Genomic DNA, 23504 nt, shown 5'->3' with positions numbered 1-23504 from the left:
CTCCATGGACCTCTCCTTCTCGGTCTTCTCCTTCTCGGCCTTCTCCTTCTCGGCCTTCTCCTTCTCGGCCTTCTCCTTCTCGGCCTTCTCCTTCTCGGCCTTCTCCTTCTCGGCCAGCTCCTTCTCGGCCAGCTCCTTCACAGCCAGCTCCTTCACAGCCAGCTCCTTCTCGGACAGCTCCTTCTCGGACAGCTCCTTCTCGGACAGCTCCTTGCGCATGTACTTCTGCTTGTACTAGTAGCCCATGCAGTTGTTGTTGCGGCTTTGGTTGTTGAATAGTACTTGTGAGATGAGTTACAACCTGTGTTGATGGTGTGCTGCTACTTTCTTGCGATGAACCAACATCACTGGTCGTTGGTGATTCAACAACTAAACAGGCTACCTGTGCAGCACTCATGGTGGGCCTTTGTTTTTTTTGTTGTTTTTCCCCAAAAAATGTATTGGTTGAGCCACCAGTCTCCTTGGTAAGTGGTGCCACTTGCTTCTTCTTCTCCTTAGTAGAGACATCTTTCTTGCAAGAGGACCTACGGGCACCTCTTTTTGGAGCCATCTTCTTCAGATGTCGGAACAACAGGCCGCAGCAGGACTTCTTCCTGGCACTGATGCTCAACGATGATGCGGAGTTGTGTGCACCTAAAAGCAAACGAAGACAGAGGAACATCAGTAAATATATGTTGCATATGTAGCGCTTCAATAAACAGTTTGCAAGTAGGCATTTATGAATACACACGTGCACACCACACAATATGGAAATTTCAAAATTAGGATTTGCTAAATTTTTGGGAAACAGGAATTTAACATTGATCCAAGAGAGCACACACAGAGAGGGTTGTACTTTCATGTACCCCTGACTCCGCCTGGGCACAATGGGTGAAAGCAAGGCACAATGGGTGCAGGCCTATGTCTCAAAGCTCACTGCCTGCCTTCAAAATGGCCGCTTGACCCCCATCCACATGGCCAGGACCATGCCTCAAAATGGCCACCACCAACATAGCCAGCCCCCAACCCCTACTCCAAAAAGTCAAAAAACACAACACAAATCAAATCACCACAATCCAATGCCATCCATCAAGTTTCAGAAGGCTTATGCTGCCTGCTGGTGGTTTTCCGGTGCAAAATTGCAATTTTTACAATTTTGCGAGTGCGAGATTGTTGCTTCACGGCGCGAACGTGGCGAAAAACCAGCAAAATCCGCGAACAGACCGATTCTGGGCCCCCTGGGCATAATGGATGACATCAGAGCACACTGGGTGCAGGCCTATGGCACAAAGCACACAAACTGGCTTAAAAATGGCCCCTAGACCCCCACCCACACGGGACCAGGCAATAAAATGGCCCCCACCCACATAGCAAGCCCCCAACACCACCCCAAAAAGTCGTAAAACACACAAAAATCACCACAATCCAATGCCATCCATGCCCTGGCCAGAATCATGTTAAAAAAAAAATTCAACAAAACAGTTGTATCATGCATGCACCCATAATTAAGCATGGTGGTTTTCAATTCATGTGCAGAATTGTAATTTTTACAATTTCGCGAGTGCGAGATTGTTGCTGCGCGGGACACGAGCAGTGCGAACACAAGCAAAAACATCCTCAGCTCGCGAACTTGCAGATTTTCCCCCCAAAAAAGTCGAAAAAAAAGCAACACACACAAAAATCACCACAAACAAACAACATCAACTTACTTCTTTGTGAAATCAAATTTCGAATCCAAAAGTAATCCAAAAGGCCTCAAATCCAAATATCCAGCAGCAACCACAAAAAGTAATCCTTCCCAGTCAAGATCGAAATCAAAGTGGCCAGGAAATGGACTAAGCAATGGGAGGAGCTTGCTGGACAGGAACAGGAAGTTGGAGACTGGGGCACTTCCTTCACCCCACCCCTATGGGAGGAGCTTGCTGGACAGGAACAGGAAGTTGGAGACTGGGCCACTTCCTTTACCCCTCCCCTTGTAATTTTTGTACTTTCGCGAGTGCGAGATAGTTGCTGCCAGCGCCGCGGACCGCGAGCAGTGCGAACACAAGCAAAAAATCCGCTTTGCGCGGATTTGCGTATTCTCGCCACATCCGCGAGAGTTCGCGGATTGCGGATTCTCCGAAAATAAGAAAACTCCGCGAGCGTAACGGATTTTACGCCCATGCTTAACTTTAACATGACCGTCACACAAAGAATTAGGAGCTTTGGGGAATCGAGGTGCACTTCACAAAAAATCACATTGGAAAACAGACTAAATTTCTACAGTCTTAGCAAAGGGGCCAGTGACTGAAGGAGCACAGAGCGCAGCAACCCCACTCCATTATTCCCACACACACAAGCACACACACAGCCACACACACACAACCACACACACACACAACCACACACGTACACACACACACACCCAGGTACACAACCACACACACAACCACACCCCCCACCACACACACAACCACACACAACCACACACACACAACCACACACACACACACACACAACCACACATACAACCACATTGGTGTTCCGGATAATCCCGAGATACTAGCGGTTGATCTTTGGGTGGAGGATCTGGTCACGAACTATCTTGCTCCCGCAGGACTTAGCAAGTTCTTTGCTATTGAACGCGCTCATCGAGTCCCAGGTGGGAAGGCAAAGTTGGGCGCTTCTCCGAGGCCCATTATTGCCAGATTGTTCCACTTTCGAGATCGGGATGCTATTATTCAAGCCTCGCGGGATAAGGGCCCTGTGAACTTTGAAAATGCCTCTGTTTCCTTTTATCCTGACTTTTCACCTCTTGTTCAGAGACAAAGACAGAGTTTCCAGGGAGTAAAGAGACGATTGCGGGACTTGGGCTTCAAGTACGCCATGTTGTTCCCGACCAGGCTTCGGATTGAATATGGGGACCGTACATTTTTCTTTGATCGCCCTGAAAACGTTAGTGACTGGCTTGACTCCCTGCCTAGAAGAGACGAACGTACTGGGCACCCCGGAGGTGCCGTCGGCGGTGCGCCAGAGTGAAGGCTGTGTCGTGGTTTCTGGCGTCTGAACTTTTGCCGCTCTTCAGCTGAGTCTGGACTTTGATCCTACTGTTTTTTCAGTTTAGATTGGCCTGGGGGTGGCGGGGGGTGACTGGGGACTCTTCCTCCTCCTGGGTTCTTTGCGTAGCTTAGTTTGATAATGGGGCGACAGGCACACTGCAAGTTGGGGTGGCTTATGAGTCGTACGCAGGGGTGCAGGGTGGGGGGTGTTGTAACAGGTTCAAGTTGGGGGGTGGAGGGGGGGTGTGTATTTGTTTTCTTTTGTTCACAAGGCGTCGTATTGTTTTCTTCCTTGTCTCTGATTGTTGGGTTTTGTGTGGGTTCTGCTTTGCCTATCTCTTGGGGATGGGGGGTGGCGAGTTGAGACTGCTATCCTGGAATGTCAATGGCCTGGGTGACAGGATAAAGCGAGGGATCGTGTTGCGTTTCCTTAGGCGTCATACGCCCGATATAGTCCTTCTGCAAGAGACGCATTTAATAGGTAATGCATGTCAGGCCTTGAATAGGCGCGGATACCGACTGGTGGCCCACTCTGGGTTTACTTCTGGTTCCAGGGGGGCTGGTATTCTTATCCGGTCCTCCCTCCCTCTCGAAGTTGATAGTGTGAGGATTGATGACAGGGGGCGCTACGCGGCGCTCACTGGTAGATGGGAGGGCAAAACATTATCCATACTCTCTGTGTATGTCCCCCGGGTCTACAGACCTCGACCTACGCTGATCTCAGCAGGGTAATTTTGGAGCTTCCTGAGGGCCTTTTGATCCTGGGCGGGAATTTTAATGCGGTTGTCTCTGGCACTTCTGATCGTTATCCTCCCAGGGATTTTCCCAGGGCCCACATGTGGCTGAATGATTTGCTTGAAACCTTTGGGCTGGTAGACGGCTGGAGATTACTGCACCCCACACAACTACAGTACACTTTCCACTCTGGGGCACATGGTAGTCTTTCAAGGCTGGACTACTTCTTAATGCCAGAGGTCCAGTCCTCCTCCATCAGAGAGATTCATCATCTCCCTAGGGGTATTTTCGATCATTCCCCCTTGTGGCTTCGTTATGAGGTCGGGGCGGGCAGTGAGAGTAGGGTCGCCCCTATCAACCCCTGGTATTTCCGGAACCCTACAACCCGCTCCGAACTTGTGAAAGCTATTGACAATTATTTTGACGAAAATGTGGGGTCTGTTTCTTCTGCTGTTTCGTTGTGGGAGGCTTTCAAGACTGTTGTGCGTGGGCAGTCCCTTTCCCTGATTGCCGCCGCTAAGAGGGCTTCCACCATGGAGGTTGTGCGATTGGAGTCTGAGATAACTGTGCTTGAAGACGATCTCGAGACAGGCGTCTCCAGTGCAAAGTTGCATTCCCATGCCTTGAAACGAGCTGATTACAGGGCTCTTGTGACTGATGCTGCGAGAATGATGTATAGGGAGCAGCAGGGCAGGTTGTATGATGTGGGAGACAAGGCGGGTAAATTGCTAGCGTGGTTGGACAAGAAAGAGAGAGTGAATCGTGTTGTTCCCGTGATTGAACGGCCTGATGGAGAATGTGTTGTGGATCCAGTTGGGATCGTTCAGTGTTTCGTGGATCACTTTAGGACTGTGTACACCTCGGTTTGTGGTAGGGATGAGGAGGACTCTCGTTTGTTGTTGCGAGATATCGCTCTACCTAGCCTTTCTGACACTGACAGGGACCTCATGGACGCTCCGCTCACGGTTGATGAGGTTGCTGTTGCTATACGTTCCCTCCGTTCCGGTAAGGCGATGGGCCCCAATGGTTTGCCCATTGAATTGTACAAGCTGCACCCCGACAAAATGGCGCCCTACTTGAAGGACATGTTCCTCGAGGCCTTGGAGTCTGGCTCCCTCCCCGCAGACCAACGACTCGCTACCATTGTAGTTATCCATAAGGAGGGTAAGCCACGGGATCGTTGTACCTCGTACAGACCTATCTCTTTACTCAATGCCGAAAGCAAAATTTTGGCTAAATTATTGGCTAATCACTTGGTCACTGTGGTCGGGGACTTGATCCATCCAGACCAGTCCGGTTTTATCCCGCATCGCAATACAGCTCTGAATCTTCGCAGGCTCCATGGTGTTCTCGCGAGAGCTGAGACGCTCACTAAACCGGCCATTTTGGCTTCCCTTGACGCTACCATGGCATTCGACACCATCGAGTGGCCTTACCTTTGGGCGGCCCTCTCGAAGTTCGGGTTCGGGCCGGTGTTCATCGCCTGGGTAAAACTCCTTTACGAGTTGCCCCTGGCTCAGGTGGTAGTCAATGGGAAGGTGTCTTGCGTTTTTACGCTTGGGCGTGGTACCCGGCAGGGCTGTCCGCTGTCTCCATTGCTCTTTGCTCTTGCCCTGGAGCCTCTGGCGGAGTGGCTCCGTTGGGAGCCTTCCATGCGAGGTATCCGGTGGACTCCCGACTTTGAGGACCGAGTCTCGCTTTATGCGGATGACATCCTCCTTTATCTCACCTCTCCTCGGAAGTCCCTGAATGTACATTTCGATGTTCTTACCTCCTTTGGGAAGAACTCGGGTCTCGTTATTAATTGGGCTAAATCCTGCGTCTACGTTTTGGCTGGAGAACTCCCTCCATTGCCTCGTAGTTTTCCGATTCAAGTGGCTGAGACCGGGTTTAAGTACTTGGGGATCTACGTTTCCTTGGACCCTTCTATGCGGTATGAGCGTAATCTGCTACCCCCCCTTCAACGGCTCAAGCTGGATGTTGCGCACTGGCGTAGGTTGCCCCTATCGCCCCTCGGTAGAGCGGCGCTTTTTAAGATGATGTCTCTGCCTCGATTTTTATATGCACTTCAGAATTCCTTTGACCCGCTCGCCTCGGGCTACTTTCGTGAAGTGGACAGCCTACGGAGACAACTGGTCTGGGATGGGCGTGCCCGTATCGCTCTTTCCAAACTCACACTTCCGTGGTATGATGGCGGTATCGCCCTCCCAGACATCAGGCGTTATTACTGGGCATCTCAGCTGAGTGCTATCAACCACGCAACCTACGCCCCGGGCCCTGCACCGGCTTTTTCCATGGATAAATTTATTTTGCCTGGGGGGACCTTTAACAGAGCGTTGTACTCCGAGGGACTCCATGGAACACTGACTGGTCCCACTAAAATTGCTGTGAGCGGCGTGATGCTAATGCTGCATTGGGTTGGCGTGGCAGATTTACTCGGGCTACCCCGTTGTATGATTCCGAATGCTTGGGACACCTATGGAGAACGAAAGGCTTTGATAAATGGGACATGATTGGTATAAGTAGAATGGGTGATCTGTGGTCGAAGGGTGCCGTCAAGTCATTTGACGTGTTGAAAGTGGAGTACGACCTTCGTGACACGGAATTCTTCAGGTATGCCCAAGTCCGTCACGCTCTGTTGTCCGTGTTTGCTGCGGGGGATGAGATTCCTGAATCCTCCCCTCTGGAGGACCGCATTCTGGATGGTCATGTGCCCGACATCACGATCTCCTTGATTTACAAGAAACTTATTAACAATAGAGCTGACTTGCTGGTGCGCCTTAGGGCCTCGTGGAGTGCTGACGGACTTGAATTGGATGATGAGGACTGGCAATCTGCTTTGTCCTCGCCCAAGGAAGTTGTTATTCCCGCTCGCCTGAGGTTCGTTCAGCTTAAGGTACTCCATTGAGTGTATGTCACTGGGCTGTGTCTGGTACGGATGGGCTACTCTTTGGATGGGCTGTGTAAGCGTGGATGTGGAATGTCTGGCACCTTCCTCCATATATTGTGGGATGCCCGGAGGTGGTTGAATTCTGGATACATGTTGTGATGGAGAATGTCACGGGTGTGTCGCTATTGCCCGAGGCCAGGCATTGTCTGTTGAATGTGTGGGAGCCTAATGACTACAGCACGGCACAGATTGCATGGGCGACCCTTGGTAATATGGTTGCAAAAAGGGACATTGCTCAGCTTTGGGGATCGCATAGGCCTCCCACTGTATCTCAATGGAAGGAGAACATGGACTGGTGCATGTTTCGGGAAAAGACGGTGTACCTTTCCCGGGGCCGGCCCAGGAAATGGGGTAGAATCTGGTCCCAATGGAACGCCTATCGTGGGAATATATGTACCCCCCCACATGATGTAAACCCTGACGTTTCTACGTCCCCCTAATTGGCATTCAGTTTTTCCATTTTGCTAACAACTCTTTGATTGTCTCCTTGCCTGCCCCTTTCACCCCATGCTCATCATTTGCACTATATGTATCTAGCACCAGAGCTTTGCCTGCATGGACCAGTGATCATATGTCACTGTACTTTTGCCTTGTGAGTTTTGTTCTTTTTTCTGTATAATTCTTTGTTTCAATAAAAATTGTTTAAAAAAAATAATCTAAAAAATAAAATAAAATACATTACTACAATGTAGGAGCAGATTGTTTAACTGCAGTGGGAAGTGAGGTGGGCCAGATAATACATAACCTCCTCTTTCACATGAATAATAGTGTTCTCTTACTCTCCACTGCTGGAGCTTTGCCATTTGTCAATTTTGTTAAATGGGGATTCGTGGTGCTCACCGCTTCGGGTGACATCACGGGCTGTGGCAAGGGCAGATGCCAGCCTAGGTATTCCGACACTGGCCGAGGAGTTGAATGGGAATGGAGGAAGGTCTGTAAGCACCATCTCCTGCCCCTTCAAATAAGAAACGGCAACTGAAGGAAGGCATTCAGTGAAGCCCATGGCTGCTGGGGTCTCCAGAAGCCCTGCTGCTGACGCAGGTTTGCGATGTTTGAGGTCCGGCTGTGAAAGAGGGTGATGAGTCTTGGTGCCCCCCTCTGACGGGCTGGCGCTGATGAACTGGTGGAAGTAAACCACTGGAAGTCAGCAGAAGGTGAGGATAGTGTACTCATTGATGGGAAGAAACCTAGGCCAGGGAGTAAGAGGGCAGTGGACAGGTCAGGTTAGTCAGGAGAACCGAGGCGATGCCAACTACTGCATGAATAGCATGCAGGTGATTATAGTATAGGTAACCTGGATGGTGGGTAGTAGAAACTGATTCATGTTTTAATGACGCCTCCAGGACATGAGGGCAAGCTTTAGGATATATGAATCCAGGCCTGAGTTCTTTAATGGAGCCAGCGAGGAGAAAATGAATATCCATAATATGTTGACTTTTACCCCTTACTAGCAGCACCCATGAAAACCATGGGGTGTCCTTACCTAGTGCAGGTCTGTAGGCCTCTAGCAGAGTAGCTGCAGCATTCCGCACCCCATATCGGAACTACATACCTTAGTAACCCTCGGCTGCTTCATAGCACTTGATGGGGGGAAGGGGCCACTAGACTCTTGGGCCTGTGCCCCCATTGATACAGCCCATTCATTGTTCCTGCTGTTTACATCTCACGGGCCGGGGTGGGGTCTTACCCCTGTAGATGCTTCAGATGCTTCCTATCAGGCACCCAGCAGGGACTCCCTCATCAGTGGCCCTGGTGCGGTGGCGGTACATTTTCATTGACAGACTCTATATTGGGCTTGATTTTGCTCCCTATCAACTACCTCTAAGAAATAAACTCAAGGCGCTATGAAATTGAAACTACTTTTAGTTACTTCTCTCGTTACACTTAAAGTGCTCTAAATTTATAGGTCCCGCGCTGCAGAAGACAGCAATAAACATTCGCCAATGACCAGCCTCGGTAGCCCAAGGCCACCTTGGGGTGCGCTTTTCCACCAAGGGGGTGCACTCTCTTCAACCCAGGGGTGCCCGGGGCCCGCGCCCAGTTGTGATTGGAGAAAACTCGCCCGTAGCAGGGAAACGTTTCCCCATCCCCTGCCAATAAGGTAAAATGGGCACCGTACATTTCCCCGAAAACAATTCTCTATGGGGAGCACCAGGACAGACACAATCCACCCCCAGCCTGGGGGGTGGGGTTGCCGCGTCACCTGGGGGAGCCTAGGCTCAGACAGACAGTCTGCTGAGGGGACCCCCCCACCATAGTTGCGGCCCACCCACCCACCCCACGGAGGAGCCACTTGTCTGCCCCGGAGGTGCTCACAGGAACCCCCATCATACGGCAGCGGAGGAGGTGCGTGAAGCCCCGCACAGTAGCCCTTCACCGAACTTCGAATAAAAAAAACAACTACCGAAATAAACTTTCCTTTGAAGTTGCCATTGGTCTTGAACAGTTTGCCCTAGACCCTAGTTCGGCTACAAGAACCGAAAAGCATCCTTGAATGCTACTTTTTTCGTACAATACAATATTTAATCCCCATTTTTGATAGATTTGCCTAAATGGTGATAAACACCTGGTGTCAAGTACTTACAAACTAAAAGAAGTTGCACAAAATAACGAAAATGTACACAGTCGAAGTTAGATTTTTTTTACTTTTCAGGATGCAAGCGCCTTTTTTTATCCTGTGTAAAGAAACTCCTTCATTTATAGCCCCAATTGAACAGACAGTACCATTTCCTTTCCCACCTTGGAAAGGCACTTACACCTGCATTTCACACAAATATCCAGAGTTAGACATTATCGCAAGTTCGAGAATACCTGCGCTAATTTTTGCTTTTTTTCCCCTCGATCATCTACATTTCGTCCACTACGTAATCATCTGATGTAATCATTGGATGACAACCCAGCACACTGGGAAATGTAAGAATACATATATCCAGTGTTTCCAATTCTTTCAATCCGCGAGTTTTCAAGCAGCTCAGGATATTTCTGCATATAATAATAAAGCCAAGTGCGCCATCTGGAGGTGGCGTGGGGCACCCCAACAGGCTGGGGAGAAATGGAACACTGAGCATTTCAGTGTAAATGTAAAAAACGCGCCAGAGAGTGGTGTGCGCGCGCGCGCCACTGTGAGCATATGTTTTCAATTTTTGCGCCTGTGTCTGGGCACGATAATTTAATACATATGGGCTTTGTGTGCACGTAACAGACACCAATAGGCCAGGGACAGAGCAATGCACCCGCCTTTGGCCTTTTGCGTGCTTCATTTTAAAAATACACGCACACAAAGCCCAATAGCGGAACCCAAAAGGAATCGCACACGCACAAGCGTGTGCGATTCCAGGGTCTATTTTCAGACCCCGGACAAAAGGGTCTCGCTCCTGCGCAAGCACTGCTGCGCCGTGCAACGCAGGGCGCGAGCCCTAAAAATTAGCAACAACTAAGCAATTCAAGGGGAACCAAAAAGTAGTGTAGCAGTATTCTGTGTTGCGTGATTATAGCGAAATGTTGCGATTTCATGCAAAAATTCTAAATAGTGCAAAGAATCCAACTGTTGATTTTCCTTCAGTATATTTATTATAGCTTTAGTGTATGGTATCCCGCCACTCAATTCTCCTTCAGAGTTGGGATTTCCTCCAGAAATTGAAGGAATTTCCACGACTTCCAACTGTAAATTAGGAATATAGGGCCTGATGTACGACGTGATTTTGCATGCGCAAACGGGTATGCGAACTCGTTTGCGCATGCAAAATCACTGCTGGCATATACAATTGCTAAATAGCGAGTCGCTATTTTATTGTGACTCGCTATTTAGGAATTGCGAGTCGCAACTAGTAAGGGCAGACCAGGACAGTTTTATACTGGAGAGAGGTTGCAGAGATAATACCAGAGGGCTACTATATCTTATCGATAAAGCCACCCGCACACTTGCGCTTCTAATATCTAAAGCTGAAAAAGCATTTGTTTGTGTATATTAGGCCCTTATTTGGAGATTTCTCAATATGGTGGGCCTCGGAGCTCCTTATGTGAAATGGGTAAAGCTCATCTACACTGGGCCTCTAGCGAAGGTGAGAGTTAACAGCTTAACCTTGCAGGCCTTCTCTATATCTAGAGGCACTTGCCAGGGCTGCCCTCTCTCCCCTCTCATGCTCGTCCTACATATGTAACCATTCACAGAACGGATCCGGGTAAATGGGCAGATCAACAGGATTGCTATCAGTCGTCAGGAACATAAAATACCATTATATGTTGATGATGTCATGGTGGTGCTCCCCCAACCCTCCGCCTCCCTACCAGCCCTCCTGTAAGAGCTCGAGACATTTGGCACAGTCTCTGAGTTTAAGGTAAATATTCAGAAATCAAAGGCCCTTAATCTCAAAGTAATGCAACAAGATACACTTCACTTGAAACACAAGTTCCTTTCCTGTAGGCAAAGCATTGGGCGCTCTGCTTAGGACTTAAATATGTCCTTCCTTGGAGAAAACAGTGGAATCCAACTATGCTGAGCTCATAGCCACGGCCCATCTAGACTTGCACACCTAGAAGGGAGGAGCACTTTAATGTCTAGGCAGGATAGCTGCAGTGAAAATGACCCTGCTGCCTAAAATAGCTTACCTACGTAACCACTTCACTTACAGCCTCCCTTGCACCTACTCAGAAAGCTACAGTATATGATAGAGATATTTATCTGGGGAGGCAAGAACCTTTGCATGGCTAGAAATCAGGCATACCTGCCAGTGGTGGACCGGGGCCTGGACATTCCCCACCTTACCCACTACTAACTAGCAACTCAATGTGGCTACATAGTGGAATGGAACAGGCTGATCTCAGAGAATCACTGGTGTTTCATAGACCAAGACATGGCTGGGATTCACATTTTGGAAGTACATCGGCTCCAGCATTAAACATTGGGTCACCCAAACTCAGATCTGCAATGCGGCAACATACCCCTATTCAGTTCAAAAAATGACTTAGAACGAAAACCGGAGACAAAGGCCTGGCTACAACTTTATACACATTTTTAAAAAACTTTTTATTGAATTCAATAGTAATCATACATATAATACCGATTAGTAGATAGTACAGTTACTCATACATTTGTATATTATGCAGGGGTCAGCAAAACATATACAATAATTGAATACATCTCTGTTCTCACTTCTGCGCATTTACAACTCCACCATTAGGGATATACATATGTCTCCACGATAGACATTCCATTTGGTCCATTTCCTGTCCCTTTATTTTGGGGGGCCCTCGGTTATAAATACTTCTTTTTCCGCTATCATGCACTTGTCTAATTCTTTTGCCCATTCCGGAGTGGAAGGTGGGGTCCCCCCCCCCACCCCCATCCTCTTGCCAGTTCCCACTTGACCAGTGTGTATCCTAGCGTCACCAGCTGTTGTTCAATTTCAGTAAGGTCAGTTGCCGCCCAGATGTTTAGCAGTCCCAGCTGTGGTGTGAGAGCTACCTCTTTTCCCAGTGCGGTCTGAATGTAGTTTGTGGCACCCTCTCATATATGTTGGATAGCAGGGCAAACCCAGATAGTGTGATAGAAGGTGGCTGGTTGTTGGCAGCCCTTCAGACAGAGATCATCAGGTCTTGCGCCTATTTTAGCCAAGGTGCACCCTGTCATACAGGACCAATGCAAAATCCTAAGCTGTATCAGTCGAAAGCGAAGAGTGATGGCACCTTCCTGGGGGACATTAGGGCTGACCGCCAATCCTTTATACACATTTTTGGACAATACAGTGGACACTAGCAAATCTCCAGCACAAAGACGAAGGGAGGCGGAGCTGGAAAGATCATTTACTCCCAAAGAATGGACTGATTTCATTCACAGAGCATGGGCCTCTTCTTTCAGTGCAGCCGGCAAAGAGGTGATCCTTAAATCAATGCACTATTGGTACTATAGTGAAATGGAAACTCTGAAGCAAATAGAACTGTTGGCACAACTGCGGCCACAGTGGCACTTTGACACACTTCCTCTGGGGAGGCCCAAAACTTAAAAGATACCGGAAAGAGATGTTTGACACAGAGGTCCCTGCTTCCCCCAGGTATATCCTGCTAGGACTCCAGAACGCCTTGACCTATCCACTGCCCTTCAGAAAAGGAGAGGCTATCACCATGGCACCGTATGCGGCCAAGAAAGTTTTCACCTCGAAGTGGGGAACAGATTCTACATCAGCGCATGCTGACTGTGTGCATGGACTTAGGGACAGTATAGGAATGGAAAAAGTTGCCACCTCAATTGATAAAATGTTGGTCCTGTGCAGTTGATTCCTCCCATGAGATTATCGCATACTCTCCTGCCCAGAATACCTCCAAGTCCTCAGGCTCCCACAGCCGGAGCCTGTGCCCGACCAATATGATCAAGAGGGACTAGCCTGACCCTGGCACTCCACATCGCCCAGACAGGAGACCTAAGCACTAGTCAGAGATGTCGCCCTAGTGGTGGACTCTACCTCTCTTTCTGTGTAGACCTCCCTCAAGTTACCCAAATAATATCTGTCTACTACGTTGTGGTGACCGCTCTCTTCTCCCTCCACCCATTCACGCCCTCTACTCCCTCGCTTATGTTCCGCACCCGCCGTTGGATGTAGGTGAGTGTATGTGTAACCCTTTAAATTGAATAAAATGATTTAAACCATAAAATAGGTTAAATGTTGTCTCAGGTGTACACGGAAGAGTTGTCATGCTGCTGCATTCTGAATTCTTCGTAAGCATTTCATAACTGAAAATGACAGTGCCCCAAGATAAATATGGCCCTATGTTGCTAGTGGTCACCTTTCCTTCTGCAGTTACAACACTATTTAAAGGTAGCACTGTTTAAAAACTTGCCGGACTCATGTTGTCTCATGTAAGTAGTCAACCACACAAGCATCGATTTTTAAATCTGCTGCTGCCAAACCCCTCATGTTGTGAAACAATGAACAGAAAAGTTGTTCAACCTCCTGCAAACAGTGGTCTGTATGAGTCAGTACCCTTTGTCCATTGCATCATTGAAGTGTCTTTCATATTTGGATCGACATACAAGAAAATGGCACCTTTAAACTTTTTGCACTGGTGATTGGTCCAAAGAAGTCTTTCTCTGGGTGGATTGTAGCAGCTCTTCGGAGAATTATGAAGTCTGGCACTCCACTGAGCTTCAGTGTGCGGCATAGACAGTAGGGAGATAGCTGTATGGCCTCACACATGGAGGTACCATGAACAACCTGACCAGATTTGCCAGGCCAGACCTGTTTTTTCACCATCTGCACTGGGAAATTTCAGTACATTTAGCACAAGTTCTGGTTGTTAGAGAGGTTCTGTAGAAATTAGACAGAGCCAAGTTCTAATATTATAACACACGTATATGTAAAGCACACATTAACCCAAGTCTTGACCCTGAAATCCCCAATGTTTATTGTTACCCAAATCAATGTAATCTCTATCATTGCCTTGATTGAAAGATGGGGGATTTTGAATGAAACCTCAAAAATGTTTCTTGTTGAATCATAGTCCCAGTGCGGCCTATCAAACGTCTTGTGATTAGGGCTGGGCGTAGTTTGCATAGTGCCACTACGCACACTACGCAGAATTTTGGAAAAAAAATCGTGGAAAACGGGGGCGCATCCTGAGGGTGCGTGTGCCCGGAACAGGGGTCCCTCGTGCCAGGGCAGACTCCCTGATCTCCCCGGCCTGGTTGGAGCCCAGGAGCCCTGCAGCCCTGGAGCCCAGGAGCCCCGGAGCCCTGCAGCCCCGGAGCCCCGGAGCCCTGCAGCCCTGGAGCCCTGCAGCCCGGGAGCCCTGCAGCGCCGGATCCCTGGAGCCTCGAGGCCTGGAGCCTCGGAGCCCTGCGGCCCCCGAGCCCTGCAGCCCCGGAGCCATCTGGTCGCACCTTTCCACTCGGCCATCTGGTCGCACCCAATGCTTCCCACTGGGGCGACCAGATGGCCGGGCTTCCCTGGAAGTCCCGATGAGGTGCCATTCGCCTCTCGGATCCCAGCCAGGACTCCAGGAGGTCGGGCACGTTGGCGCCCTGGGTCCCCTCCGTCAATCGGCATGAACGGGTTCCCAGAAAGAGGGGTAGCCTTCCTCCGGATTACTAGGGGCAAGGGTATGCCCGGACACCCTTCCGGGGCTTTCGGTTCCTTGCCAGGGACCAGATGGGCGATGACCGGGCAACACCTCCCAGGCGTCCGGGGCTCCCTCCTCCAGCCCGCAGTGTGGCAAATTAACCGGGACGGGCTCCATGGGTCCCTGGCAGTCCTCCCCGTGCCTGAGTTCCAGCGTGGGGTTTCAGAGCCCCCCTGAGCCCTGCGACCCGGAGCCCTGGAGCCCTGCGGCCCCGGAGCCCTGGAGCCCTGCGGCCCCGGAGCCCTGGAGCCCTGCGGCCCAGAAGCCCTGCAGCCCTGGAGCCTGGGAGCCCTGGGGCCCTGCAGCCATGCAGCCCCGGAGCCCTGGAGCCTGGCAATGTTTTTTTTCTCCCAATGGTGCAGTCTGACTCCCAGAGGGGAAGCCTTGAGCGGTGCGCCCGGGCCGTCTTGCCATGTGGGCGACGTACGGACGGCGTCGCCTTCCTCCCGCCTCTCCTGCACCCGCAGGTGGGTGAACGTTTTCGAAAAGTTGCCTGTGACTCATGGCGGTGGATCACTCGGCTCGCGCATCGATGAAGAACGCAGCTAGCTGCAGGACACATTGATCATCGACACTTCGAACGCACCTTCCGGCCCCGGGTTCCTCCCGGGGCTACGCCTGTCTGAGGGTCGCTCGATCGTCAATCGCCCCGGGGTTTCCCCAGGACGCAGCTAGGGCCGTCACAGGGTGAGCTCCGCTTCCCCTTCGTCCCCCCACAAGGTTAGACCCCCCCGATTGCCCGTGGCAGGGTCCCTCACCGGGTCCTGCCGCAGAGGTACGCTGCCGGCGCACCTGGCCCCCCGAGAAAGGGGCCCGGTCCGCCCCGGGACCCGTCCCGGGGCGCCTGGCGGCGTGCCGCGCGAGGCTGTCTGTGGTGTTGCACCGGCTGCCTGCGCGCACGCGCCTCGGGTGCCCACCTCTGCGGCCGCCTTCCCGGGGAGGGCGAAACACATCGGGATGTGATCTGGGAAAAGAGGGCGTGCGCTGCCGGGATGCCGGATCCCCCCCCTGCTCTGGCAGGGGGGCCCGGCCTTCCCCGGCAACCCCCTTTGACGCTCTGGCGTCATTCTTCCGACTACGACCTCAGATCAGACGTGGCGACCCGCTGAATTTAAGCATATTACTAAGCGGAGGAAAAGAAACTAACCAGGATTACCCCAGTAACGGCGAGTGAAGAGGGAAGAGCCCAGTGCCGAATCCCCGCCCGGTGGTGGGCGCGGGAAATGTGGCATACAGAAGACCGACTCCCCGGCGTCGCTCAGGGGGCCCAAGTCCTTCTGATCGAGGCTCACCCCGTGGACGGTGTTAGGCCGGTAGCGGCCTCCGACGCGCCGGGATCAGGTCTTATTGGAGTCGGGTTGCTTAGGAATGCAGCCCAAAGCGGGTGGTAAACTCCATCTAAGGCTAAATACGGGCGCGAGACCGATAGCCAACAAGTACCGTAAGGGAAAGTTGAAAAGAACTTTGAACAGAGAGTTCAAGAGGGCGTTAAACCGGCGAGAGGTAAACGGGTGGGGTCTGTGGAGTCTGCCCGGAGGATTCAACACGGCGGGAAGGTCGGTGGTCCGGGAGTTCTGGATCCCCTCCGCGGGACGGGGCTCGGGCCCTACCCGACCCCCGCAGGGTGCATTTCCTCCACGGCGGTGCGCCGCGACCGGCTCCAGGTCGGCTGGGAAGGCTTCGGGGTGGCAGGTGGCCCTCCGCTCCGGTGGAGGCTGTTACAGCCCCCCTGGCAGCAGCTTTGCTGTGTCCGCGGGGTCGATGGAGATTAGACCATGACCGCGCCCTCCCCCGGGCACCCGTCCCGGTCCGCCCCTCGGGGCGCGCTGGGGCGGTTGAAGGGGGGACGGGGCCCCCTGCTCCCGGCGCGACTGTCGACTGGGGCGGACTGTTCTCAGTGCGCCCCGACCGCGTCGTACCGCTGGGCGGGGAGGCCCACGCCGGGCGCCAGGGGTCTGCGGCGATGTCGGTTACCCACCCGACCCTTCTTGAAACACGGACCAAGGAGTCTAACACGTGGGCGAGTCGGAGGGCCGAGCAAAACCCTGTGGCGCAATGAAGGTGAGGGCCGGCGCGCGCCGGCTGAGGTGGGATCCCGCCACGCTTCCAGTGGCGGTCGCACCACCGGCCCGTCTCGACCGCTCCGTCGGGGAGGTGGAGCATGAGCGTGCATGATAGGACCCAAAAGATGGTGAACTATGCCTGGGCAGGGCGAAGCTAGAGGAAACTCTGGTGGAGGTCCATAGCGGTCCTGACGTGCAAATCGGTCGTCCGACCTGGGTATAGGGGTCTTGGGGCCGAAACGATCTCAACCTATTCCCAAACTTTAAATGGGTAAGAAGCCCGGCTCGCTGGCGTGTAGCCGGGCATGGAATGCCAGTGCCTAGTGGGCCACTTTTGGTAAGCAGAACTGACGCTGCGGGATGAACCGAACGCCGGGTTAAGGCGCCCGATGCCGACACTCATCAGACCGCAGAAAAGGTGTTGGTTGATATAGACAGCAGGACGGTGGCCATGGAAGTCGGAATCCGCTAAGGAGTGTGTACTAACTCACCTGCCGAATCAACTAGCCCTGAAAATGGATGGCGCTGGAGCGTCGGGCCCATACCGGGCCGTCGCCGGCGCTGATGGGCAGTATAATAACCCAGAATGAGCCACCGCGAGGTGGTACAGATTAGCCAAATGCCTCGTCATCTACCTACTATCTAGTGAAAACACAGCCAAGGGAACGGGCTTGGCAGAATCAGCGGGGAAAGAAATTCATGTTGAGCTTGACTCTAGTCTGGCACTGTGAAGAGACATGAGAGGTGTAGGATAAGTGGGAGGCCCTCTTATCGTTTTTTCACTTACGCGGTGAGGTGGGCGGGCATGCCCCGTGGGGCTCTCGCTTCTGGCTCCAAGCACCCGGCGCCCGCCGGGCGCGACCCGCTCCAGGGACAGTGGCAGGTGGGGAGTTTGACTGGGGTGGTACACCTGTCAAACGATAACGCAGGTGTCTTAAGGCGAGCGCAGGGAGGACAGAAACCTCCCGCAGAGCAGAAGGGCAAAAGCTCCCTTGATCTCGATTTTCAGTATGCTTCTGGGATCTTTGTTTTCTTTCTGTGTGTAGCACAAATGATACCTTTTTATGCAGGGAGTATTAAGTGTAAGTTTATGTTTTTTAGATTAGATGTATATATGTGCAACTTCATCGTCCTGATGATGGTCCTGTGGATCGGTTAGACCAACGAGGGACCGAAACGTCGACGCCCAGCACCGTTTTGCCTATTTTTCCATTATTGAGATTATGTACTAGATGAAATGTTATGGTTGATTTTCATCTGATATGGGTACTTCAGTTGTCCATAATTCTAGCAAAAGGTGTTTTTAAACTACTGTAAATAAGTGTACAATTATCAGTATTGTGTTGGTTGCCAAATATAAAAAAAATACATGAAAAAGAAAAATAGGGGCAAATGAAAATAAACATGATGTTTTGATACATTGGGGTATATGCATATGTTAGTATACTCTTCTCCTGCAGGTTAATTACTGATCACGATTGTGGCATAATTTTGAATAATAAGGAAGTTGAAATAATTCCTCGAGGGACAATTGTATTTTGTTACCTCTCTTGACACAGCACTCCGAAACTTTCCCTGCGCAACCTTTTCAATAAGTAGCACTTTTTTAGGACGCTTCATGGAAATTTTTCAAATAGCGCCAAAGTTACTAGCACCACAAAAATGTATTGTCTATAGAAACAGGATCCGAACTATAATTACGCAGTAGTGACTGCCATAGAGTAATATATACACATATATACGTGCACACTTACCTTATCTATACTTACCATTTTGTTGTAAAGACATGCATGGTAAAGGCATATGCATGGTAAAAACATCTGTGGCAAAAAACATGAGTGGTAAAGGCATTGCGTGGTAATGGATGCATGGTAAAGGCTGTTTCCCATGATGAAGGTGCTGCCGTAGGATAACAACAACTGAAAGCGCAATTGGAAATGTTAAATGATAGAACATCACAATGTACCATCTCCATTTGAAAGCATTTGAAAGAAAACATTTTGTTGCAAATAGGTATACAAATGTCACATGGCGGCATGTGATGAGACACTAGGTAGAGGGAGGATCACAGATGACCACATAGCATTTTGCCACAAAACCAGGGATGTTTCAAGAAAATAGGGCGAAGTGGTTGAGTTTACCCTGGGTTCTTTGCCAATGCTAAAGCTCAGGCAAGCACTGCGCCATCAATTAAGAAGAAAAAAGCAATATGACACGGCCAACATTGACTGCATCATATCACTTTTTTTAAACCATTCCCTGCTCATACTTCTGTGTGGGGGAGGGGTAGCAGTTCTAACAGACGGTGGGAGTAGGAGATATGGGGTAAACAAATCAAGGAAGGTGGCACGACGAGTGAGGGAGCACCAGGCGGGGCAGTGGCAGTGAGGAAGAAGAAATAGTACCTCAATCACAGCGCGAGCAGCGGACGGACCCTAAGTAAGTTGAATCAGTCTGTGTTTTTCCCGTGCTGCAAAGAAATGAACAGAAGTGACGATTGGTCTCTGCTGGCCAATAATGGGGCAGCCAAGAAGGGTGTCACTGAAGCCAAGAAATGCTAGGCAATGGGCAGGCTCCAAGCCCACTTAGTGTAAACAATAGTTACGAAATAAGGGAAGGTAGTGTTGCATACACAGATTAGTGCATTTTTCTAAGGCTTTGTATTTTCCTTTTCTCATGGAAATTGCAGTGTAGAAGGCACAGTTTTGCCCCATATTTAGGTCTCAGCTAGACAGCGCGTGTGTTGTCTCAAACAGACATGGTGTTTTCAATTCAGTGGACAAGAGCCAGTCCACAGGCTTACCATTTGTGCACTTCAACGTTGATCTGTAATCAGATGGGAGATAGCTTTGGATGCAAATGTTACTCTTGCACCCCTAAGATTGTTATATGTTTAAAACTCAACCATAGCGATGTCATTACTTTCAATCATCTGTAGGCCCGAAACTTCAGCATAGCAACCCAACAAAAATGTTCTATTCATATATAGTTCGTGGTAAAAAATAAACGGAAAATCCAGGCAATAAGGAGCAGGCTGGGAGTTAATATCTGGGCTAGATACCTCAGAGGAATTATAAATAACATTATTTCCAAGAGAAGAAGCAAATAGAGAAGCATGAGGGTTCAAAATACTCTGAGCAATAGGAGGAACACTTATATCTAATGTCACAGCATCTTTGGTAGAGTTAATAGGTACACTTGAATCCAGAGAAGAGGAACAAGGACCCGATGGATTGTACTCTGTTTGTCCATCTTCTTTCTACGTAACATTTAGATCCAGTTTTGGTGATATATTATGGATAAAGTTAGGGTTGAGGCGTAACCATTTTGACCTTTTTTATATTTATCCTTCGGCGTTTTTCCCTTTTTTTCTTCATCTTTTTCTTACAGACTTTATTACTTTGGTTCTTGATAACGTTTTCCTTAATAGGGGAGTTTCCGAGTTTAAGACCTTCTTCTATAGGCTGCTTTGAGGAATTCACGCCAGTTTTTAGAAAGATAGGGAAGGCATTTCGAATTGTATTTGAATTTGTATTTTCCATCTTAGTTTGAAGGCGGAACGTAGGTACAACCACTGTAGCTGAAGACTCAGAGTCGAAGAGCTGCTATAGATAAGAGAAGTGTAACTTATCAAGTATATCTTTGTTTTCTTTCATTTTGGATTTATTATTTCAACTAAAGAAAGGCTTACCAGCCTGGATGCCAAAGTCCCGCCATTTAACATGTGGAAAAGAGTCTGTTTGAATAGAGTCTAGCTTGTCGGGTCTTCCTTCAAAAGAAGGGGAGTGGAAGATCCCTTCCCTGGGTTAGACATATTGAGGGGAAGTACGCAGGCTTTGCCTGACAATAGTTTTTGTTCAGAGGCTATAAACTTTGTCAGGGTCAAGACAGAGTCCAAAATAGAGTCGGAGTTACTTACTGATTTCTCTATTAGGAATAGGATAGATGCAGCACTCTTTCTAGGCAAAGTAACGGTTCCGACATCAACATTTTTGACTCCTAATTATTAATTAAAGGAAGAAAGTACGGGATAAATCAGGAGTTAGTGAACCCTGTGAATCTAATAAGCTTGTTCCGCTGGGTGTACTACTGAACAGTTGCAGTTTCACAGGATGATCCTTGGAGGAAGATGATGTGGCAGGAATAAGAATGCTAGAAGATTCTAGGTTATGGGCGTGAGACATCTTATGAGACTGATCTAAGTTAATGTCAGGTAACGTAAAGTCTTCCATTATGTGTTCTCCCACTTTTGGTACTGGTAGAGAAACTCCTTCGGGTTCAAAGACTCCATTGACCAGGGAGTGAGTGGTTAAATTTGCCAGTAAAGAGTCAGCCATCCCAGATTCTGAATGTTGATCTGTAGGCCATGATCCCCCGATTTTGGCTGGTGGTAGGGATGATGCTATTGGTAATGGATTTCCAGGAATTATTTTAGCCTCTACATGATATTTGTATTCTTTTTGGAAAGACTCTGGCAACCCTATTGATTTTAAACTTGTTTCCTTTTTAGGAAAGAAGGAAGGGATGGCGTTAAAACTCTTCAAGAAGTTTATTTGCAGTGAATTGTTCCTTAGAGGACTAGCTCTAGTTTTTTTGCAAGCTATTGTATATACCAATATGCCAGAGCTTAATTGTTTTGCGGTCATATCTCTGTTCTTACATTACAAGACCCTTAGCCAGGCCGGCCATCTTAGCCAGAGAGATAGGGTTCAAGTGGCTCCAATGCGCTAGTGCGCCGATGCGTCGTTTATGCTACACCGAGCACCAAGCAATGAGCGCTGAGGTTCCACTCTCAACAGGCACCCTCTAGCTTCTGCATACCTCCAGTAGATCTTTTAACCAAGGACAGATTACAGATGAAGTTTTTGAAAATACCAATGACTGATAAAAGCTTAGAGAGGTTGTGGCATAATTGTAGTGGGGTTAGACAGGATCGTAGGTCCTTAGTAGATCCTTAGTTGGTTACCTGTTTAAATGCTTTGCAGCTTAGGGGTTGGATGGCCTGAGTGTTTGGAGTCTTGGTGGCCTTGAGAGGCTTAAGATGCGTAAATTGTATAACATGCTTAGAGTTCTTTAAATGCAAAAAAAGAAAAAAAACAGGGCAAAAAACAAGGCAAAAACACAGCAAAAACCGGGCTAAGCCACAGGGGAGGGGGTGAGGTAACAGGCTTTCCAATATCTCCTATGCTCCGAGCCCATCAGCCCCCCCTCTGCCATTCCACCTCACTGCTCCGCTTCAGGATAATCAGGCCAAACAGGCCAATTGTTCAGTCCACCTTCCTTTTCACTCTGCTTTCACTCTGCAGTTTCCACGCTGCTCCACTGCTATCTTCTAACTCACTTTAAGGTGAATTGGTGATTGGATTCAATGTTCTACTTGCCACTGCACACTGCACATGCCCCCAGTGGCCAACTGCACCTACAGCACTTCACTCTCCGGAAACCGGCACACACAAGGGTCAGGGCTGGCAACAACGGCAGCGGTGGTGATGGCGGCACTCAGCCTTCAGCCTCTGCCACTCGGCGGGGGGCCTGTTAGTCCCCGTGGGCAGATATCGGGCAATTTTCTTAAGGTTTATGGCCTTCCGGACAGATGGAAATTGGTGGCGGCGGGCTGTGGCTGCGGCTCCTCCAGCTCCTCCGGTGAGTCCTCCTTGTTGCGTTGCGTCACAATGTCACAACATAGATTCTCTGTCTACGCAGGTCGGCTGCCGAAATATCCTGCAAATAATCCTTCGTTCCTGTTTGTCCAGGGCATGTATGTGTCAAACCTCATCCTGTGTTTGGCCCTCACCTACAGCATGGACCAAGTACCACTGCTCCTGTTTTTGGAGCTACTTTTTAGGTCGAGACCTGCGTAGGCTACGCTTGCACAGTCTCGCAGGGGAGATCTTATGTTTAGAGTGTGGGGGCTTGAACCGGCCCCTCTAATCCGTTGACTGGCTTCCTAAACAGAGGCCAGCCATTGGAGGAGAGGGGCGTCACTCCGTTCAAGCCGGATTCGGGGTGTGTTTTTTCGTTTCTTTCTCTTCTCTTTCTCTCCTCTGCCCATTGGCTAGAATTTTACCTTCCAGCCAATGGGAAGAGGAGAGAACGAAAAACACGCCCCCGAATCCCAAAATGACCGTGTGTTTCTCCGAGGCATTTCTGCCTTGCCTCGGAGAAACGTGTTGGTGTCATGGCAGAGCTCGCTTGTTTGACTCGCTGCAACCCGACCCCAGCGCCTCTCCCCGAGTTTCTAAATTTAACACTTGAAGCGTCAGGGTTACATGTAACCATACACGGGTGCCTACCCCGTATTTTGCCGAGTTTTGCAACACGGGTGCCCACCCTGTTTGATATCTTAAATTACAGCGGGTGCCCACCCCGCTGTTTATCTTCATCCTCGAGGGAGCCTACCCCTCATTCTATGCTGTTTGAAAATCACCCCCGCAACCCGGAAGTGTCCCTGCCCGTGGGCGGAGCTGCGCACCCTCTGAGCCAGCCGTCGCCGTGAGAAAGGAAGTTGCCGCCTCCCAGGATGTCCCGGTGCCGAAGGAGAGGTGCAGCCGCCAGCGAGGCTCCGGTGAAGGAGAGCCCCGCCTGTGGCACCCGTGAACCTGCCGAGGCTCCCGCAAGAAGTCGAGA

General features: G+C 50.0%; 1 protein-coding gene and 2 pseudogenes across 2 annotated transcripts in view; all 3 read left to right on the top strand.

The window, feature by feature from the left end:
• LOC144755937 (amine oxidase [copper-containing] 3-like) overlaps positions 1-23504 on the top strand; it is a 367151-nt gene that overhangs the window by 155050 nt on the left and 188597 nt on the right. The window lies entirely within an intron of this gene.
• On the top strand, positions 15312-15446 carry LOC144756872 (5.8S ribosomal RNA; annotated as a pseudogene).
• On the top strand, positions 15893-18370 carry LOC144756729 (28S ribosomal RNA; annotated as a pseudogene).

Source organism: Lissotriton helveticus, chromosome 5_1 (genome assembly GCF_964261635.1).
Source record: "Lissotriton helveticus chromosome 5_1, aLisHel1.1, whole genome shotgun sequence".
Taxonomy (NCBI): Eukaryota; Metazoa; Chordata; class Amphibia; order Caudata; family Salamandridae; genus Lissotriton; species Lissotriton helveticus.
Note: the sequence above shows the minus strand (reverse complement) of the source record. Positions and strands in the feature narration are given on the sequence as shown.